Genomic DNA, 23,109 nt, shown 5'->3' with positions numbered 1-23,109 from the left:
ATGTATTTATACTTCGACCTCAAGTCTTGAATGTTTATGCAATTGCAACAATTTTTTACATGAGGGTCGACCATGTAAGAATGCATCTACACACCAAATATTTTTGTTCTGAAACTAATACTTTGGAGAATAGCTCTCATGGCGTAAAACTCATGCATGTGAAAAAGTTCGAATCGCTGGTGTATTTATACTTCGACCTCAAGTCATGAATTTTTATGCAATTGCAACAATTTTTAACATGAGGGTCGACCATGTAAGAATTCTTCCACACACCAAATATTTTTGTTCTGAAACTAATACTTTGGAGAATAGCTCTCATGTCGTAAAAGTCATGCATGTGAAAAGTTCGAATCGCTGATGTATTTATACTTCGACCTCAAGTCATGAATTTTTATGCAATTGCAACAATTTTTTAACATGAGGGTGGACCATGTAAGAATGCATCCACACACCAAATATTTTTGTTCTGAAACTAATACTTTGGAGAATAGCTCTCATGGCGTAAAAGTCATGCATGTGAAAAGTTCGAATCGCTGATGTATTTATACTTCGACCTCAAGTCATGAATTTTTATGCGATTGCAACAATTTTTAACATGAGGGTCGACCATGTAAGAATGCATCCACACACCAAATATTTTTGTTCTGAAACTAATACTTTGGAGAATAGCAATCATGGCGTAAAAGTCATGCATGTGAAAAAGTTCGAATCGCTGATGTATTTACTCTTCAACCTCAAGTCATGAATTTTTATGCGATTGCAACAATTTTTAACATGAATGTCGACCATGTAAGAATGCATCCACACACCAAATATTTTTGTTCTGAAACTAATACTTTGGAGAATAGCTCTCATGGCGTAAAAGTCATGCATGTGAAAAAGTTCGAATCGCTGATGTATTTATACTTCAACCTCAAGTCATGAATTTTTATGCAATTGCCCCAAATTTTCTCATGAGGGTCGACCATGTAAGAATGCATCCACACACCAAATATCTTTGTTCTGAAACTAATACTTTGGAGAATAGCTCTCATGGCGTAAAAGTCATGCATGTGAAAAAGTTCGAATCGTTGATGTATTTATACTTCGACCTCAAGTCATGAATTTTTATGCGATTGCAACAATTTTTAACATGAGGGTCGACCATGTAAGAATGCATCCACACACCAAATATTTTTGTTCTGAAACTAATACTTTGGAGAATAGCAATCATGGCGTAAAAGTCATGCATGTGAAAAAGTTCGAATCGCTGATGTATTTACTCTTCAACCTCAAGTCATGAATTTTTATGCGATTGCAACAATTTTTAACATGAATGTCGACCATGTAAGAATGCATCCACACACCAAATATTTTTGTTCTGAAACTAATACTTTGGAGAATAGCTCTCATGGCGTAAAAGTCATGCATGTGAAAAAGTTCGAATCGCTGATGTATTTATACTTCAACCTCAAGTCATGAATTTTTATGCAATTGCCCCAAATTTTCTCATGAGGGTCGACCATGTAAGAATGCATCCACACACCAAATATCTTTGTTCTGAAACTAATACTTTGGAGAATAGCTCTCATGGCGTAAAAGTCATGCATGTGAAAAAGTTCGAATCGTTGATGTATTTATACTTCGACCTCAAGTCATGAATTTTTATGCGATTGCAACAATTTTTAACATGAGGGTCGACCATGTAAGAATGCATCCACACACCAAATATTTTTGTTCTGAAACTAATACTTTGGAGAATAGCTCTCATGGCGTAAAAGTCATGCATGTGAAAAAGTTCGAATCGCTGATGTATTTATACTTCGACCTCAAGTCTTGAATGTTTATGCAATTGCAACAATTTTTTACATGAGGGTCGACCATGTAAGAATGCATCTACACACCAAATATTTTTGTTCTGAAACTAATACTTTGGAGAATAGCTCTCATGGCGTAAAACTCATGCATGTGAAAAAGTTCGAATCGCTGGTGTATTTATACTTCGACCTCAAGTCATGAATTTTTATGCAATTGCAACAATTTTTAACATGAGGGTCGACCATGTAAGAATTCTTCCACACACCAAATATTTTTGTTCTGAAACTAATACTTTGGAGAATAGCTCTCATGTCGTAAAAGTCATGCATGTGAAAAGTTCGAATCGCTGATGTATTTATACTTCGACCTCAAGTCATGAATTTTTATGCAATTGCAACAATTTTTTAACATGAGGGTGGACCATGTAAGAATGCATCCACACACCAAATATTTTTGTTCTGAAACTAATACTTTGGAGAATAGCTCTCATGGCGTAAAAGTCATGCATGTGAAAAAGTTCGAATCGTTGATGTATTTATACTTCGACCTCAAGTCATGAATTTTTATGCGATTGCAACAATTTTTAACATGAGGGTCGACCATGTAAGAATGCATCCACACACCAAATATTTTTGTTCTGAAACTAATACTTTGGAGAATAGCTCTCATGGCGTAAAAGTCATGCATGTGAAAAAGTTCGAATCGCTGATGTATTTATACTTCGACCTCAAGTCTTGAATGTTTATGCAATTGCAACAATTTTTTACATGAGGGTCGACCATGTAAGAATGCATCTACACACCAAATATTTTTGTTCTGAAACTAATACTTTGGAGAATAGCTCTCATGGCGTAAAAGTCATGCATGTGAAAAAGTTCGAATCGCTGGTGTATTTATACTTCGACCTCAAGTCATGAATTTTTATGCAATTGCAACAATTTTTAACATGAGGGTCGACCATGTAAGAATTCTTCCACACACCAAATATTTTTGTTCTGAAACTAATACTTTGGAGAATAGCTCTCATGTCGTAAAAGTCATGCATGTGAAAAGTTCGAATCGCTGATGTATTTATACTTCGACCTCAAGTCATGAATTTTTATGCAATTGCAACAATTTTTTAACATGAGGGTGGACCATGTAAGAATGCATCCACACACCAAATATTTTTGTTCTGAAACTAATACTTTGGAGAATAGCTCTCATGGCGTAAAAGTCATGCATGTGAAAAAGTTCGAATCGCTGATGTATTTATACTTTAACCTCAAGTCATGAATTTTTATGCGATTGCAACAATTTTTAACATGAGGGTCGACCAGGTAAGAATGCATCCACACACCAAATATTTTTGTTCTGAAACTAATACTTTGGAGAATAGCTCTCATGGCGTAAAAGTCATGCATGTGAAAAAGTTCGAATCGCTGATGTATTTATACTTCGACCTCAAGTCTTGAATGTTTATGCAATTGCAACAATTTTTTACATGAGGGTCGACCATGTAAGAATGCATCTACACACCAAATATTTTTGTTCTGAAACTAATACTTTGGAGAATAGCTCTCATGGCGTAAAAGTCATGCATGTGAAAAAGTTCGAATCGCTGATGTATTTATACTTCGACCTCAAGTCATGAATTTTTATGCAATTGCAACAATTTTTTACATGAGGGTCGACCATGTAAGAATGCTTCCACACACCAAATATTTTTGTTCTGAAACTAATACTTTGGAGAATAGCTCTCATGGCGTAAAAGTCATGCATGTGAAAAGTTCGAATCGCTGATGTATTTATACTTCGACCTCAAGTCATGAATTTTTATGCAATTGCAACAATTTTTTAACATGAGGGTCGACCATGTAAGAATGCATCCACACACCAAATATTTTTGTTCTGAAACTAATACTTTGGAGAATAGCTCTCATGGCGTAAAAGTCATGCATGTGAAAAAGTTCGAATCGTTGATGTATTTATACTTCAACCTCAAGTCATGAATTTTTATGCGATTGCAACAATTTTTAACATGAGGGTCGACCATGTAAGAATGCATCCACACACCAAATATTTTTGTTCTGAAACTAATACTTTGGAGAATAGCTCTCATGGCGTAAAAGTCATGCATGTGAAAAAGTTCGAATCGCTGATGTATTTATACTTCGACCTCAAGTCATGAATTTTTATGCAATTGCAACAATTTGTTTCATGAGGGTCGACCATGTAAGAATGCATCCACACACCAAATATTTTTGTTCTGAAACTAATACTTTGGAGAATAGCTCTCATGGCGTAAAAGTCATGCATGTGAAAAAGTTCGAATCGCTGATGCATTTATACTTCAACCTCAAGTCATGAATTTTTATGCAATTGCAACAATTTTTAACATGAGGGTCGACCATGTAAGAATGCATCCACACACCAAATATTTTTGTTCTGAAACTAATACTTTGGAGAATAGCAATCATGGCGTAAAAGTCATGCATGTGAAAAAGTTCGAATCGCTGATGTATTTATACTTCGACCTCAAGTCATGAATTTTTATGCGATTGCAACAATTTTTAACATGAGGGTCGACCATGTAAGAATGCATCCACACACCAAATATTTTTGTTCTGAAACTAATACTTTGGAGAATAGCTCTCATGGCGTAAAAGTCATGCATGTGAAAAAGTTCGAATCGCTGATGCATTTATACTTCGACCTCAAGTCATGAATTTTTATGCAATTGCAACAATTTTTAACATGAGGGTCGACCATGTAAGAATGCATCCACACACCAAATATTTTTGTTCTGAAACTAATACTTTGGAGAATAGCAATCATGGCGTAAAAGTCATGCATGTGAAAAAGTTCGAATCGCTGATGTATTTATACTTCGACCTCAAGTCATGAATTTTTATGCGATTGCAACAATTTTTAACATGAGGGTCGACCATGTAAGAATGCATCCACACACCAAATATTTTTGTTCTGAAACTAATACTTTGGAGAATAGCTCTCATGGCGTAAAAGTCATGCATGTGAAAAAGTTCGAATCGCTGATATATTTATACTTCGACCTCAAGTCATGAATTTTTATGCGATTGCAACAATTTTTCTCATGAGGGTCGACCATGTAAGAATGCATCCACACACCAAATATTTTTTGTTCTGAAACTAATACTTTGGAGAATAGCTCTCATGGCGTAAAAGTCATGCATGTGAAAAAGTTCGAATCGCTGATGTATTTATACTTCAACCTCAAGTCATGAATTTTTATGCAATTGCAACAATTTTTAACATGAGGGTCGACCATGTAAGAATGCATCCACACACCAAATATTTTTGTTCTGAAACTAATACTTTGGAGAATAGCTCTCATGGCGTAAAAGTCATGCATGTGAAAAAGTTCGAATCGCTGATGTATTTATACTTCGACCTCAAGTCATGAATTTTTATGCAATTGCAACAATTTTTTACATGAGGGTCGACCATGTAAGAATGCATCCACACACCAAATATTTTTGTTCTGAAACTAATACTTTGGAGAATAGCTCTCATGGCGTAAAAGTCATGCATGTGAAAAAGTTCGAATCGCTGATGTATTTACACTTCAACCTCAAGTCATGAATTTTTATGCGATTGCAACAATTTTTAACATGAGGGTCGACCATGTAAGAATGCATCCACACACCAAATATTTTTGTTCTGAAACTAATACTTTGGAGAATAGCTCTCATGTCGTAAAAGTCATCCATGTGAAAAAGTTCGAATCGCTGATGTATTTATACTTCGACCTCAAGTCATGAATTTTTATGCGATTGCAACAATTTTTAACATGAGGGTCGACCATGTAAGAATGCATCCACACACCAAATATTTTTGTTCTGAAACTAATACTTTGGAGAATAGCAATCATGGCGTAAAAGTCATGCATGTGAAAAAGTTCGAATCGCTGATGTATTTACTCTTCAACCTCAAGTCATGAATTTTTATGCGATTGCAACAATTTTTAACATGAATGTCGACCATGTAAGAATGCATCCACACACCAAATATTTTTGTTCTGAAACTAATACTTTGGAGAATAGCTCTCATGGCGTAAAAGTCATGCATGTGAAAAAGTTCGAATCGCTGATGTATTTATACTTCAACCTCAAGTCATGAATTTTTATGCAATTGCCCCAAATTTTCTCATGAGGGTCGACCATGTAAGAATGCATCCACACACCAAATATCTTTGTTCTGAAACTAATACTTTGGAGAATAGCTCTCATGGCGTAAAAGTCATGCATGTGAAAAAGTTCGAATCGTTGATGTATTTATACTTCGACCTCAAGTCATGAATTTTTATGCGATTGCAACAATTTTTAAAATGAGGGTCGACCATGTAAGAATGCATCCACACACCAAATATTTTTGTTCTGAAACTAATACTTTGGAGAATAGCTCTCATGGCGTAAAAGTCATGCATGTGAAAAAGTTCGAATCGCTGATGTATTTATACTTCGACCTCAAGTCTTGAATGTTTATGCAATTGCAACAATTTTTTACATGAGGGTCGACCATGTAAGAATGCATCTACACACCAAATATTTTTGTTCTGAAACTAATACTTTGGAGAATAGCTCTCATGGCGTAAAACTCATGCATGTGAAAAAGTTCGAATCGCTGGTGTATTTATACTTCGACCTCAAGTCATGAATTTTTATGCAATTGCAACAATTTTTAACATGAGGGTCGACCATGTAAGAATTCTTCCACACACCAAATATTTTTGTTCTGAAACTAATACTTTGGAGAATAGCTCTCATGTCGTAAAAGTCATGCATGTGAAAAGTTCGAATCGCTGATGTATTTATACTTCGACCTCAAGTCATGAATTTTTATGCAATTGCAACAATTTTTTAACATGAGGGTGGACCATGTAAGAATGCATCCACACACCAAATATTTTTGTTCTGAAACTAATACTTTGGAGAATAGCTCTCATGGCGTAAAAGTCATGCATGTGAAAAAGTTCGAATCGCTGATGTATTTATACTTCAACCTCAAGTCATGAATTTTTATGCGATTGCAACAATTTTTAACATGAGGGTCGACCATGTAAGAATGCATCCACACACCAAATATTTTTGTTCTGAAACTAATACTTTGGAGAATAGCTCTCATGGCGTAAAAGTCATGCATGTGAAAAAGTTCGAATCGCTGATGCATTTATACTTCAACCTCAAGTCATGAATTTTTATGCAATTGCAACAATTTTTAACATGAGGGTCGACCATGTAAGAATGCATCCACACACCAAATATTTTTGTTCTGAAACTAATACTTTGGAGAATAGCTCTCATGGCGTAAAAGTCATGCATGTGAAAAAGTTCGAATCGCTGATGTATTTATACTTCGACCTCAAGTCATGAATTTTTATGCGATTGCAACAATTTTTAACATGAGGGTCGACCATGTAAGAATGCATCCACACACCAAATATTTTTGTTCTGAAACTAATACTTTGGAGAATAGCTCTCATGGCGTAAAAGTCATGCATGTGAAAAAGTTCGAATCGTTGATGTATTTATACTTCAACCTCAAGTCATGAATTTTTATGCGATTGCAACAATTTTTAACATGAGGGTCGACCATGTAAGAATGCATCCACACACCAAATATTTTTGTTCTGAAACTAATACTTTGGAGAATAGCTCTCATGGCGTAAAAGTCATGCATGTGAAAAAGTTCGAATCGCTGATGTATTTATACTTCGACCTCAAGTCATGAATTTTTATGCAATTGCAACAATTTTTTTCATGAGGGTCGACCATGTAAGAATGCATCCACACACCAAATATTTTTGTTCTGAAACTAATACTTTGGAGAATAGCTCTCATGGCGTAAAAGTCATGCATGTGAAAAAGTTCGAATCGCTGATGCATTTATACTTCAACCTCAAGTCATGAATTTTTATGCAATTGCAACAATTTTTAACATGAGGGTCGACCATGTAAGAATGCATCCACACACCAAATATTTTTGTTCTGAAACTAATACTTTGGAGAATAGCAATCATGGCGTAAAAGTCATGCATGTGAAAAAGTTCGAATCGCTGATGTATTTATACTTCGACCTCAAGTCATGAATTTTTATGCGATTGCAACAATTTTTAACATGAGGGTCGACCATGTAAGAATGCATCCACACACCAAATATTTTTGTTCTGAAACTAATACTTTGGAGAATAGCTCTCATGGCGTAAAAGTCATGCATGTGAAAAAGTTCGAATCGCTGATATATTTATACTTCGACCTCAAGTCATGAATTTTTATGCGATTGCAACAATTTTTCTCATGAGGGTCGACCATGTAAGAATGCATCCACACACCAAATATTTTTTGTTCTGAAACTAATACTTTGGAGAATAGCTCTCATGGCGTAAAAGTCATGCATGTGAAAAAGTTCGAATCGCTGATGTATTTATACTTCAACCTCAAGTCATGAATTTTTATGCGATTGCAACAATTTTTAACATGAGGGTCGACCATGTAAGAATGCATCCACACACCAAATATTTTTGTTCTGAAACTAATACTTTGGAGAATAGCTCTCATGGCGTAAAAGTCATGCATGTGAAAAAGTTCGAATCGCTGATGTATTTATACTTCGACCTCAAGTCATGAATTTTTATGCAATTGCAACAATTTTTTTCATGAGGGTCGACCAGGTAAGAATGCATCCACACACCAAATATTTTTGTTCTGAAACTAATACTTTGGAGAATAGCTCTCATGGCGTAAAAGTCATGCATGTGAAAAAGTTCGAATCGCTGATGCATTTATACTTCAACCTCAAGTCATGAATTTTTATGCAATTGCAACAATTTTTAAGATGAGGGTCGACCATGTAAGAATGCATCCACACACCAAATATTTTTGTTCTGAAACTAATACTTTGGAGAATAGCTCTCATGGCGTAAAAGTCATGCATGTGAAAAAGTTCGAATCGTTGATGTATTTACACTTCAACCTCAAGTCATGAATTTTTATGCGATTGCAACAATTTTTAACATGAGGGTCGACCATGTAAGAATGCATCCACACACCAAATATTTTTGTTCTGAAACTAATACTTTGGAGAATAGCTCTCATGGCGTAAAAGTCACGCATGTGAAAAAGTTCGAATCGCTGATGTATTTATACTTCGACCTCAAGTCATGAATTTTTATGCGATTGCAACAATTTTTAACATGAGGGTCGACCAGGTAAGAATGCATCCACACACCAAATATTTTTGTTCTGAAACTAATACTTTGGAGAATAGCTCTCATGGCGTAAAAGTCATGCATGTGAAAAAGTTCGAATCGCTGATGTATTTATACTTCGACCTCAAGTCATGAATTTTTATGCAATTGCAATAATTTGTTTCATGAGGGTCGACCAGGTAAGAATGCATCCACACACCAAATATTTTTGTTCTGAAACTAATACTTTGGAGAATAGCTCTCATGGCGTAAAAGTCATGCATGTGAAAAAGTTCGAATCGCTGATGTATTTATACTTCGACCTCAAGTCATGAATTTTTATGCGATTGCAACAATTTTTAACATGAGGGTCGACCAGGTAAGAATGCATCCACACACCAAATATTTTTGTTCTGAAACTAATACTTTGGAGAATAGCTCTCATGGCGTAAAAGTCATGCATGTGAAAAAGTTCGAATCGTTGATGTATTTATACTTCGACCTCAAGTCATGAATTTTTATGCGATTGCAACAATTTGTTTCATGAGGGTCGACCATGTAAGAATGCATCCACATACCAAATATTTTTGTTCTGAAACTAATACTTTGGAGAATAGCTCTCATGGCGTAAAAGTCATGCATGTGAAAAAGTTCGAATCGCTGATGTATTTACACTTCAACCTCAAGTCATGAATTTTTATGCGATTGCAACAATTTTTAACATGAGGGTCGACCATGTAAGAATGCATCCACACACCAAATATTTTTGTTCTGAAACTAATACTTTGGAGAATAGCTCTCATGGCGTAAAAGTCATGCATGTGAAAAAGTTCGAATCGCTGATGTATTTATACTTCGACCTCAAGTCATGAATTTGTATGCGATTGCAACAATTTTTAACATGAGGGTCGACCAGGTAAGAATGCATCCACACACCAAATATTTTTGTTCTGAAACTAATACTTTGGAGAATAGCTCTCATGGCGTAAAAGTCATGCATGTGAAAAAGTTCGAATCGTTGATGTATTTATACTTCGACCTCAAGTCATGAATTTTTATGCGATTGCAACAATTTGTTTCATGAGGGTCGACCATGTAAGAATGCATCCACATACCAAATATTTTTGTTCTGAAACTAATACTTTGGAGAATAGCTCTCATGGCGTAAAAGTCATGCATGTGAAAAAGTTCGAATCGCTGATGTATTTACACTTCAACCTCAAGTCATGAATTTTTATGCGATTGCAACAATTTTTAACATGAGGGTCGACCATGTAAGAATGCATCCACACACCAAATATTTTTGTTCTGAAACTAATACTTTGGAGAATAGCTCTCATGGCGTAAAAGTCATGCATGTGAAAAAGTTCGAATCGCTGATGTATTTATACTTCGACCTCAAGTCATGAATTTGTATGCGATTGCAACAATTTTTAACATGAGGGTCGACCAGGTAAGAATGCATCCACACACCAAATATTTTTGTTCTGAAACTAATACTTTGGAGAATAGCTCTCATGGCGTAAAAGTCATGCATGTGAAAAAGTTCGAATCGCTGATGTATTTATACTTCGACCTCAAGTCATGAATTTTTATGCAATTGCAACAATTTGTTTCATGAGGGTCGACCAGGTAAGAATGCATCCACACACCAAATATTTTTGTTCTGAAACTAATACTTTGGAGAATAGCTCTCATGGCGTAAAAGTCATGCATGTGAAAAAGTTCGAATCGCTGATGCATTTATACTTCAACCTCAAGTCATGAATTTTTATGCAATTGCCCCAAATTTTCTCATGAGGGTCGACCATGTAAGAATGCATCCACACACCAAATATTTTTGTTCTGAAACTAATACTTTGGAGAATAGCTCTCATGGCGTAAAAGTCATGCATGTGAAAAAGTTCGAATCGTTGATGTATTTATACTTCGACCTCAAGTCATGAATTTTTATGCGATTGCAACAATTTTTAACATGAGGGTCGACCATGTAAGAATGCATCCACATACCAAATATTTTTGTTCTGAAACTAATACTTAGGAGAATAGCTCTCATGGCGTAAAAGTCATGCATGTGAAAAAGTTCGAATCGCTGATGTATTTATACTTCGACCTCAAGTCATGAATTTTTATGCAATTGCAACAATTTTTTTCATGAGGGTCGACCAGGTAAGAATGCATCCACACACCAAATATTTTTGTTCTGAAACTAATACTTTGGAGAATAGCTCTCATGGCGTAAAAGTCATGCATGTGAAAAAGTTCGAATCGCTGATGCATTTATACTTCAACCTCAAGTCATGAATTTTTATGCAATTGCCCCAAATTTTCTCATGAGGGTCGACCATGTAAGAATGCATCCACACACCAAATATTTTTGTTCTGAAACTAATACTTTGGAGAATAGCTCTCATGGCGTAAAAGTCATGCATGTGAAAAAGTTCGAATCGTTGATGTATTTATACTTCGACCTCAAGTCATGAATTTTTATGCGATTGCAACAATTTTTAACATGAGGGTCGACCATGTAAGAATGCATCCACATACCAAATATTTTTGTTCTGAAACTAATACTTTGGAGAATAGCTCTCATGGCGTAAAAGTCATGCATGTGAAAAAGTTCGAATCGCTGATGTATTTATACTTCGACCTCAAGTCATGAATTTTTATGCGATTGCAACAATTTTTAACATGAGGGTCGACCAGGTAAGAATGCATCCACACACCAAATATTTTTGTTCTGAAACTAATACTTTGGAGAATAGCTCTCATGGCGTAAAAGTCATGCATGTGAAAAAGTTCGAATCGCTGATGTATTTATACTTCGACCTCAAGTCATGAATTTTTATGCAATTGCAACAATTTGTTTCATGAGGGTCGACCAGGTAAGAATGCATCCACACACCAAATATTTTTGTTCTGAAACTAATACTTTGGAGAATAGCTCTCATGGCGTAAAAGTCATGCATGTGAAAAAGTTCGAATCGCTGATGCATTTATACTTCAACCTCAAGTCATGAATTTTTATGCAATTGCCCCAAATTTTCTCATGAGGGTCGACCATGTAAGAATGCATCCACACACCAAATATTTTTGTTCTGAAACTAATACTTTGGAGAATAGCTCTCATGGCGTAAAAGTCATGCATGTGAAAAAGTTCGAATCGTTGATGTATTTATACTTCGACCTCAAGTCATGAATTTTTATGCGATTGCAACAATTTTTAACATGAGGGTCGACCATGTAAGAATGCATCCACATACCAAATATTTTTGTTCTGAAACTAATACTTTGGAGAATAGCTCTCATGGCGTAAAAGTCATGCATGTGAAAAAGTTCGAATCGCTGATGTATTTATACTTCGACCTCAAGTCATGAATTTTTATGCAATTGCAACAATTTTTTTCATGAGGGTCGACCAGGTAAAAATGCATCCACACACCAAATATTTTTGTTCTGAAACTAATACTTTGGAGAATAGCTCTCATGGCGTAAAAGTCATGCATGTGAAAAAGTTCGAATCGCTGATGCATTTATACTTCAACCTCAAGTCATGAATTTTTATGCAATTGCAACAATTTTTAACATGAGGGTCGACCATGTAAGAATGCATCCACACACCAAATATTTTTGTTCTGAAACTAATACTTTGGAGAATAGCTCTCATGGCGTAAAAGTCATGCATGTGAAAAAGTTCGAATCGCTGATGTATTTACACTTCAACCTCAAGTCATGAATTTTTATGCGATTGCAACAATTTTTAACATGAGGGTCGACCATGTAAGAATGCATCCACACACCAAATATATTTGTTCTGAAACTAATACTTTGGAGAATAGCTCTCATGGCGTAAAAGTCATGCATGTGAAAAAGTTCGAATCGTTGATGTATTTATACTTCGACCTCAAGTCATGAATTTTTATGCGATTGCAACAATTTGTTTCATAAGGGTCGACCATGTAAGAATGCATCCACATACCAAATATTTTTGTTCTGAAACTAATACTTTGGAGAATAGCTCTCATGGCGTAAAAGTCATGCATGTGAAAAAGTTCGAATCGCTGATGTATTTACACTTCAACCTCAAGTCATGAATTTTTATGCGATTGCAACAATTTTTAACATGAGGGTCGACCATGTAAGAATGCATCCACACACCAAATATTTTTGTTCTGAAACTAATACTTTGGAGAATAGCTCTCATGGCGTAAAAGTCATGCATGTGAAAAAGTTCGAATCGCTGATGTATTTATACTTCGACCTCAAGTCATGAATTTTTATGCGATTGCAACAATTTTTAACATGAGGGTCGACCAGGTAAGAATGCATCCACACACCAAATATTTTTGTTCTGAAACTAATACTTTGGAGAATAGCTCTTATGGCGTAAAAGTCATGCATGTGAAAAAGTTCGAATCGCTGATGTATTTATACTTCGACCTCAAGTCATGAATTTTTATGCGATTGCAACAATTTTTAACATGAGGGTCGACCAGGTAAGAATGCATCCACACACCAAATATTTTTGTTCTGAAACTAATACTTTGGAGAATAGCTCTCATGGCGTAAAAGTCATGCATGTGAAAAAGTTCGAATCGCTGATGTATTTATACTTCGACCTCAAGTCATGAATTTTTATGCAATTGCAACAATTTGTTTCATGAGGGTCGACCAGGTAAGAATGCATCCACACACCAAATATTTTTGTTCTGAAACTAATACTTTGGAGAATAGCTCTCATGGCGTAAAAGTCATGCATGTGAAAAAGTTCGAATCGCTGATGCATTTATACTTCAACCTCAAGTCATGAATTTTTATGCAATTGCCCCAAATTTTCTCATGAGGGTCGACCATGTAAGAATGCATCCACACACCAAATATTTTTGTTCTGAAACTAATACTTTGGAGAATAGCTCTCATGGCGTAAAAGTCATGCATGTGAAAAAGTTCGAATCGTTGATGTATTTATACTTCGACCTCAAGTCATGAATTTTTATGCGATTGCAACAATTTTTAACATGAGGGTCGACCATGTAAGAATGCATCCACATACCAAATATTTTTGTTCTGAAACTAATACTTTGGAGAATAGCTCTCATGGCGTAAAAGTCATGCATGTGAAAAAGTTCGAATCGCTGATGTATTTATACTTCGACCTCAAGTCATGAATTTTTATGCGATTGCAACAATTTTTAACATGAGGGTCGACCAGGTAAGAATGCATCCACACACCAAATATTTTTGTTCTGAAACTAATACTTTGGAGAATAGCTCTCATGGCGTAAAAGTCATGCATGTGAAAAAGTTCGAATCGCTGATGTATTTATACTTCGACCTCAAGTCATGAATTTTTATGCAATTGCAACAATTTGTTTCATGAGGGTCGACCAGGTAAGAATGCATCCACACACCAAATATTTTTGTTCTGAAACTAATACTTTGGAGAATAGCTCTCATGGCGTAAAAGTCATGCATGTGAAAAAGTTCGAATCGCTGATGCATTTATACTTCAACCTCAAGTCATGAATTTTTATGCAATTGCCCCAAATTTTCTCATGAGGGTCGACCATGTAAGAATGCATCCACACACCAAATATTTTTGTTCTGAAACTAATACTTTGGAGAATAGCTCTCATGGCGTAAAAGTCATGCATGTGAAAAAGTTCGAATCGTTGATGTATTTATACTTCGACCTCAAGTCATGAATTTTTATGCGATTGCAACAATTTTTAACATGAGGGTCGACCATGTAAGAATGCATCCACATACCAAATATTTTTGTTCTGAAACTAATACTTTGGAGAATAGCTCTCATGGCGTAAAAGTCATGCATGTGAAAAAGTTCGAATCGCTGATGTATTTATACTTCGACCTCAAGTCATGAATTTTTATGCAATTGCAACAATTTTTTTCATGAGGGTCGACCAGGTAAAAATGCATCCACACACCAAATATTTTTGTTCTGAAACTAATACTTTGGAGAATAGCTCTCATGGCGTAAAAGTCATGCATGTGAAAAAGTTCGAATCGCTGATGCATTTATACTTCAACCTCAAGTCATGAATTTTTATGCAATTGCAACAATTTTTAACATGAGGGTCGACCATGTAAGAATGCATCCACACACCAAATATTTTTGTTCTGAAACTAATACTTTGGAGAATAGCTCTCATGGCGTAAAAGTCATGCATGTGAAAAAGTTCGAATCGTTGATGTATTTACACTTCAACCTCAAGTCATGAATTTTTATGCGATTGCAACAATTTTTAACATGAGGGTCGACCAGGTAAGAATGCATCCACACACCAAATATTTTTGTTCTGAAACTAATACTTTGGAGAATAGCTCTCATGGCGTAAAAGTCATGCATGTGAAAAAGTTCGAATCGTTGATGTATTTATACTTCGACCTCAAGTCATGAATTTTTATGCGATTGCAACAATTTGTTTCATGAGGGTCGACCATGTAAGAATGCATCCACATACCAAATATTTTTGTTCTGAAACTAATACTTTGGAGAATAGCTCTCATGGCGTAAAAGTCATGCATGTGAAAAAGTTCGAATCGCTGATGTATTTACACTTCAACCTCAAGTCATGAATTTTTATGCGATTGCAACAATTTTTAACATGAGGGTCGACCATGTAAGAATGCATCCACACACCAAATATTTTTGTTCTGAAACTAATACTTTGGAGAATAGCTCTCATGGCGTAAAAGTCATGCATGTGAAAAAGTTCGAATCGCTGATGTATTTATACTTCGACCTCAAGTCATGAATTTGTATGCGATTGCAACAATTTTTAACATGAGGGTCGACCAGGTAAGAATGCATCCACACACCAAATATTTTTGTTCTGAAACTAATACTTTGGAGAATAGCTCTCATGGCGTAAAAGTCATGCATGTGAAAAAGTTCGAATCGCTGATGTATTTATACTTCGACCTCAAGTCATGAATTTTTATGCAATTGCAACAATTTGTTTCATGAGGGTCGACCAGGTAAGAATGCATCCACACACCAAATATTTTTGTTCTGAAACTAATACTTTGGAGAATAGCTCTCATGGCGTAAAAGTCATGCATGTGAAAAAGTTCGAATCGCTGATGCATTTATACTTCAACCTCAAGTCATGAATTTTTATGCAATTGCCCCAAATTTTCTCATGAGGGTCGACCATGTAAGAATGCATCCACACACCAAATATTTTTGTTCTGAAACTAATACTTTGGAGAATAGCTCTCATGGCGTAAAAGTCATGCATGTGAAAAAGTTCGAATCGTTGATGTATTTATACTTCGACCTCAAGTCATGAATTTTTATGCGATTGCAACAATTTTTAACATGAGGGTCGACCATGTAAGAATGCATCCACATACCAAATATTTTTGTTCTGAAACTAATACTTAGGAGAATAGCTCTCATGGCGTAAAAGTCATGCATGTGAAAAAGTTCGAATCGCTGATGTATTTATACTTCGACCTCAAGTCATGAATTTTTATGCAATTGCAACAATTTTTTTCATGAGGGTCGACCAGGTAAGAATGCATCCACACACCAAATATTTTTGTTCTGAAACTAATACTTTGGAGAATAGCTCTCATGGCGTAAAAGTCATGCATGTGAAAAAGTTCGAATCGCTGATGCATTTATACTTCAACCTCAAGTCATGAATTTTTATGCAATTGCAACAATTTTTAACATGAGGGTCGACCATGTAAGAATGCATCCACACACCAAATATATTTGTTCTGAAACTAATACTTTGGAGAATAGCTCTCATGGCGTAAAAGTCATGCATGTGAAAAAGTTCGAATCGCTGATGTATTTACACTTCAACCTCAAGTCATGAATTTTTATGCGATTGCAACAATTTTTAACATGAGGGTCGACCATGTAAGAATGCATCCACACACCAAATATATTTGTTCTGAAACTAATACTTTGGAGAATAGCTCTCATGGCGTAAAAGTCATGCATGTGAAAAAGTTCGAATCGTTGATGTATTTATACTTCGACCTCAAGTCATGAATTTTTATGCGATTGCAACAATTTGTTTCATAAGGGTCGACCATGTAAGAATGCATCCACATACCAAATATTTTTGTTCTGAAACTAATACTTTGGAGAATAGCTCTCATGGCGTAAAAGTCATGCATGTGAAAAAGTTCGAATCGCTGATGTACTTACACTTCAACCTCAAGTCATGAATTTTTATGCGATTGCAACAATTTTTAACATGAGGGTCGACCATGTAAGAATGCATCCACACACCAAATATTTTTGTTCTGAAACTAATACTTTGGAGAATAGCTCTCATGGCGTAAAAGTCATGCATGTGAAAAAGTTCGAATCGCTGATGTATTTATACTTCGACCTCAAGTCATGAATTTTTATGCGATTGCAACAATTTTTAACATGAGGGTCGACCAGGTAAGAATGCATCCACACACCAAATATTTTTGTTCTGAAACTAATACTTTGGAGAATAGCTCTTATGGCGTAAAAGTCATGCATGTGAAAAAGTTCGAATCGCTGATGTATTTATACTTCGACCTCAAGTCATGAATTTTTATGCGATTGCAACAATTTTTAACATGAGGGTCGACCAGGTAAGAATGCATCCACACACCAAATATTTTTGTTCTGAAACTAATACTTTGGAGAATAGCTCTCATGGCGTAAAAGTCATGCATGTGAAAAAGTTCGAATCGCTGATGTATTTATACTTCGACCTCAAGTCATGAATTTTTATGCAATTGCAACAATTTGTTTCATGAGGGTCGACCAGGTAAGAATGCATCCACACACCAAATATTTTTGTTCTGAAACTAATACTTTGGAGAATAGCTCTCATGGCGTAAAAGTCATGCATGTGAAAAAGTTCGAATCGCTGATGCATTTATACTTCAACCTCAAGTCATGAATTTTTATGCAATTGCCCCAAATTTTCTCATGAGGGTCGACCATGTAAGAATGCATCCACACACCAAATATTTTTGTTCTGAAACTAATACTTTGGAGAATAGCTCTCATGGCGTAAAAGTCATGCATGTGAAAAAGTTCGAATCGTTGATGTATTTATACTTCGACCTCAAGTCATGAATTTTTATGCGATTGCAACAATTTTTAACATGAGGGTCGACCATGTAAGAATGCATCCACATACCAAATATTTTTGTTCTGAAACTAATACTTTGGAGAATAGCTCTCATGGCGTAAAAGTCATGCATGTGAAAAAGTTCGAATCGCTGATGTATTTATACTTCGACCTCAAGTCATGAATTTTTATGCGATTGCAACAATTTTTAACATGAGGGTCGACCAGGTAAGAATGCATCCACACACCAAATATTTTTGTTCTGAAACTAATACTTTGGAGAATAGCTCTCATGGCGTAAAAGTCATGCATGTGAAAAAGTTCGAATCGCTGATGTATTTATACTTCGACCTCAAGTCATGAATTTTTATGCAATTGCAACAATTTGTTTCATGAGGGTCGACCAGGTAAGAATGCATCCACACACCAAATATTTTTGTTCTGAAACTAATACTTTGGAGAATAGCTCTCATGGCGTAAAAGTCATGCATGTGAAAAAGTTCGAATCGCTGATGCATTTATACTTCAACCTCAAGTCATGAATTTTTATGCAATTGCCCCAAATTTTCTCATGAGGGTCGACCATGTAAGAATGCATCCACACACCAAATATTTTTGTTCTGAAACTAATACTTTGGAGAATAGCTCTCATGGCGTAAAAGTCATGCATGTGAAAAAGTTCGAATCGTTGATGTATTTATACTTCGACCTCAAGTCATGAATTTTTATGCGATTGCAACAATTTTTAACATGAGGGTCGACCATGTAAGAATGCATCCACATACCAAATATTTTTGTTCTGAAACTAATACTTTGGAGAATAGCTCTCATGGCGTAAAAGTCATGCATGTGAAAAAGTTCGAATCGCTGATGTATTTATACTTCGACCTCAAGTCATGAATTTTTATGCAATTGCAACAATTTTTTTCATGAGGGTCGACCAGGTAAAAATGCATCCACACACCAAATATTTTTGTTCTGAAACTAATACTTTGGAGAATAGCTCTCATGGCGTAAAAGTCATGCATGTGAAAAAGTTCGAATCGCTGATGCATTTATACTTCAACCTCAAGTCATGAATTTTTATGCAATTGCAACAATTTTTAACATGAGGGTCGACCATGTAAGAATGCATCCACACACCAAATATTTTTGTTCTGAAACTAATACTTTGGAGAATAGCTCTCATGGCGTAAAAGTCATGCATGTGAAAAAGTTCGAATCGTTGATGTATTTACACTTCAACCTCAAGTCATGAATTTTTATGCGATTGCAACAATTTTTAACATGAGGGTCGACCATGTAAGAATGCATCCACACACCAAATATTTTTGTTCTGAAACTAATACTTTGGAGAATAGCTCTCATGGCGTAAAAGTCATGCATGTGAAAAAGTTCGAATCGTTGATGTATTTATACTTCGACCTCAAGTCATGAATTTTTATGCGATTGCAACAATTTGTTTCATAAGGGTCGACCATGTAAGAATGCATCCACATACCAAATATTTTTGTTCTGAAACTAATACTTTGGAGAATAGCTCTCATGGCGTAAAAGTCATGCATGTGAAAAAGTTCGAATCGCTGATGTATTTATACTTCGACCTCAAGTCATGAATTTTTATGCAATTGCAACAATTTTTTTCATGAGGGTCGACCAGGTAAGAATGCATCCACACACCAAATATTTTTGTTCTGAAACTAATACTTTGGAGAATAGCTCTCATGGCGTAAAAGTCATGCATGTGAAAAAGTTCGAATCGCTGATGTATTTATACTTCGACCTCAAGTCATGAATTTTTATGCAATTGCAACAATTTTTAACATGAGGGTCGACCATGTAAGAATGCATCCACATACCAAATATTTTTGTTCTGAAACTAATACTTTGGAGAATAGCTCTCATGGCGTAAAAGTCATGCATGTGAAAAAGTTCGAATCGCTGATGTATTTATACTTCGACCTCAAGTCATGAATTTTTATGCGATTGCAACAATTTTTAACATGAGGGTCGACCAGGTAAGAATGCATCCACACACCAAATATTTTTGTTCTGAAACTAATACTTTGGAGAATAGCTCTCATGGCGTAAAAGTCATGCATGTGAAAAAGTTCGAATCGCTGATGTATTTATACTTCGACCTCAAGTCATGAATTTTTATGCAATTGCAACAATTTGTTTCATGAGGGTCGACCAGGTAAGAATGCATCCACACACCAAATATTTTTGTTCTGAAACTAATACTTTGGAGAATAGCTCTCATGGCGTAAAAGTCATGCATGTGAAAAAGTTCGAATCGCTGATGCATTTATACTTCAACCTCAAGTCATGAATTTTTATGCAATTGCCCCAAATTTTCTCATGAGGGTCGACCATGTAAGAATGCATCCACACACCAAATATTTTTGTTCTGAAACTAATACTTTGGAGAATAGCTCTCATGGCGTAAAAGTCATGCATGTGAAAAAGTTCGAATCGTTGATGTATTTATACTTCGACCTCAAGTCATGAATTTTTATGCGATTGCAACAATTTTTAACATGAGGGTCGACCATGTAAGAATGCATCCACATACCAAATATTTTTGTTCTGAAACTAATACTTTGGAGAATAGCTCTCATGGCGTAAAAGTCATGCATGTGAAAAAGTTCGAATCGCTGATGTATTTATACTTCGACCTCAAGTCATGAATTTTTATGCAATTGCAACAATTTTTTTCATGAGGGTCGACCAGGTAAAAATGCATCCACACACCAAATATTTTTGTTCTGAAACTAATACTTTGGAGAATAGCTCTCATGGCGTAAAAGTCATGCATGTGAAAAAGTTCGAATCGCTGATGCATTTATACTTCAACCTCAAGTCATGAATTTTTATGCAATTGCAACAATTTTTAACATGAGGGTCGACCATGTAAGAATGCATCCACACACCAAATATTTTTGTTCTGAAACTAATACTTTGGAGAATAGCTCTCATGGCGTAAAAGTCATGCATGTGAAAAAGTTCGAATCGTTGATGTATTTACACTTCAACCTCAAGTCATGAATTTTTATGCGATTGCAACAATTTTTAACATGAGGGTCGACCATGTAAGAATGCATCCACACACCAAATATTTTTGTTCTGAAACTAATACTTTGGAGAATAGCTCTCATGGCGTAAAAGTCATGCATGTGAAAAAGTTCGAATCGTTGATGTATTTATACTTCGACCTCAAGTCATGAATTTTTATGCGATTGCAACAATTTGTTTCATAAGGGTCGACCATGTAAGAATGCATCCACATACCAAATATTTTTGTTCTGAAACTAATACTTTGGAGAATAGCTCTCATGGCGTAAAAGTCATGCATGTGAAAAAGTTCGAATCGCTGATGTATTTAAACTTCAACCTCAAGTCATGAATTTTTATGCGATTGCAACAATTTTTAACATGAGGGTCGACCATGTAAGAATGCATCCACACACCAAATATTTTTGTTCTGAAACTAATACTTTGGAGAATAGCTCTCATGGCGTAAAAGTCATGCATGTGAAAAAGTTCGAATCGCTGATGTATTTATACTTCGACCTCAAGTCATGAATTTTTATGCGATTGCAACAATTTTTAACATGAGGGTCAACCAGGTAAGAATGCATCCACACACCAAATATTTTTGTTCTGAAACTAATACTTTGGAGAATAGCTCTCATGGCGTAAAAGTCATGCATGTGAAAAAGTTCGAATCGCTGATGTATTTATACTTCAACCTCAAGTCATGAATTTTTATGCAATTGCAATAATTTGTTTCATGAGGGTCGACCAGGTAAGAATGCATCCACACACCAAATATTTTTGTTCTGAAACTAATACTTTGGAGAATAGCTCTCATGGCGTAAAAGTCATGCATGTGAAAAAGTTCGAATCGCTGATGCATTTATACTTCAACCTGAAGTCATGAATTTTTATGCAATTGCCCCAAATTTTCTCATGAGGGTCGACCATGTAAGAATGCATCCACACACCAAATATTTTTGTTCTGAAACTAATACTTTGGAGAATAGCTCTCATGGCGTAAAAGTCATGCATGTGAAAAAGTTCGAATCGTTGATGTATTTATACTTCGACCTCAAGTCATGAATTTTTATGCGATTGCAACAATTTTTAACATGAGGGTCGACCATGTAAGAATGCATCCACATACCAAATATTTTTGTTCTGAAACTAATACTTTGGAGAATAGCTCTCATGGCGTAAAAGTCATGCATGTGAAAAAGTTCGAATCGCTGCTGTATTTATACTTCGACCTCAAGTCATGAATTTTTATGCAATTGCAACAATTTTTTTCATGAGGGTCGACCAGGTAAGAATGCATCCACACACCAAATATTTTTGTTCTGAAACTAATACTTTGGAGAATAGCTCTCATGGCGTAAAAGTCATGCATGTGAAAAAGTTCGAATCGCTGATGTATTTATACTTCGACCTCAAGTCATGAATTTTTATGCAATTGCAACAATTTTTTTCATGAGGGTCGACCAGGTAAGAATGCATCCACACACCAAATATTTTTGTTCTGAAACTAATACTTTGGAGAATAGCTCTCATGGCGTAAAAGTCATGCATGTGAAAAAGTTCGAATCGTTGATGTATTTATACTTCGACCTCAAGTCATGAATTTTTATGCGATTGCAACAATTTTTAACATGAGGGTCGACCATGTAAGAATGCATCCACATACCAAATATTTTTGTTCTGAAACTAATACTTTGGAGAATAGCTCTCATGGCGTAAAAGTCATGCATGTGAAAAAGTTCGAATCGCTGATGTATTTACACTTCAACCTCAAGTCATGAATTTTTATGCGATTGCAACAATTTTTAACATGAGGGTCGACCATGTAAGAATGCATCCACACACCAAATATTTTTGTTCTGAAACTAATACTTTGGAGAATAGCTCTCATGGCGTAAAAGTCATGCATGTGAAAAAGTTCGAATCGCTGATGTATTTATACTTCGA

Source organism: Haliotis cracherodii, unplaced genomic scaffold (genome assembly GCF_022045235.1).
Source record: "Haliotis cracherodii isolate W230 unplaced genomic scaffold, xgHalCrac1.p SCAF_28, whole genome shotgun sequence".
Taxonomy (NCBI): domain Eukaryota; kingdom Metazoa; phylum Mollusca; class Gastropoda; order Lepetellida; family Haliotidae; genus Haliotis; species Haliotis cracherodii.
This window is presented reverse-complemented; position numbering follows the sequence as displayed.